The sequence below is a fragment of the Euprymna scolopes genome, chromosome 28, assembly GCF_053919585.1.
Source record: "Euprymna scolopes isolate OS-2025 chromosome 28, ASM5391958v1, whole genome shotgun sequence".
Taxonomy (NCBI): Eukaryota; Metazoa; Mollusca; class Cephalopoda; order Sepiida; family Sepiolidae; genus Euprymna; species Euprymna scolopes.
Window position 1 is genome coordinate 22,154,672 of NC_136509.1, and position 1,151 is coordinate 22,155,822.

The 1,151-nt window shown below is 36.8% G+C and overlaps 1 pseudogene; it reads left to right on the forward strand.

Annotated features, from left to right (window-relative positions):
• The first annotated feature begins 779 nt into the window (after nt 1–779).
• On the forward strand, nt 780–896 carry LOC145249952 (5S ribosomal RNA; annotated as a pseudogene).
• Nucleotides 897–1,151: the final 255 nt, after the last annotated feature.

A 1,151-nucleotide genomic window follows, 5' to 3' on the forward strand; every position in this document is an offset into this window, starting at 1 on the left:
TACATAATTATAAATTAGAAAAGACTAGGGGTGGCGCTCGGCTTTGCACGATCGTAAAATACGCTTAAATATGATATTTTAATTTGTCCAGATTTCGTATATATTATTACAGAGTCGTGATTTCTAAAGTTAAAAACAAAAAGTATTTGGGTGCCATCATCTAGAATCGAAACCGAAAGCACAACTGTAGCATTCAAAGTTCGTGACGTTACCAATGTACCAATTGGAGATGCATATGAACTGATTAAAAGTTAAAGATTTAAAATTAAACTAAGATGAACGTGCAAAATGTATAACGATCTTTTTTTTATTTTCTTTTTTCGTTTTTGACCCCTTAAAAACTATTTTAACCGGCTAAAGATCTATGAATGAACGGTCCGTAAAAATCCAATTATTTGTAGCTCCTAATTTCGGAGGAGATAGAGTTTGAAAATATAGAAACAGACAGACGCACAGAGAGACAGACAGACGGAAAGCCAGACAGACATATAGCCTTTTATATATTAGATAATATAAAATACTCCTACTACTATCTCTACTGTTACTACTAACATTACCACTACGGCTATTACTACCACCACCACCACCACCACTACTACTACTACTACTACTATTCATAATAAAAATTGTGATGATAATAATGATGACGATAATTATAATTTTGGAATTAAGTTCTAAAATCTTGAAGAAAACCTTCGAATGCGGAAACTATTTGGGCTGGTGAATCTGTGTCCCATTTAAAGGTTCTTGATAAATTGCAGAAAAGTATTTGTAATTTTATGTACAGCATAATCACGTGGACACACCGGTTCTCGCCAGATCACCGAAGTTAAGCAACGTTGAGCCTGGCCAGTACCAGATGGGTGACCATTTGGGAAGGCTAGGCGCTGTATGTATCTTCTGGGAAGGTTGGGCGTGGGGCCAGCACACTCACCCTGTAAAAAGAACTCCTCGCTACAAAAGTATCTACAAAGCTGTAGATACCTTATGTCCCCCCAGAGGCTCAAGGGCTGTGTGTGTGTTTGTGTTTGTGTGTGTGTGTATTTGTAATTTGGTTAGCCACACACTTTCTCCTTTACTGCAACCTTTCTCTCACAGAAGTGATATTACTAGTCTATGTCTTTTCTACGAATACTATTATGGCATGTGTT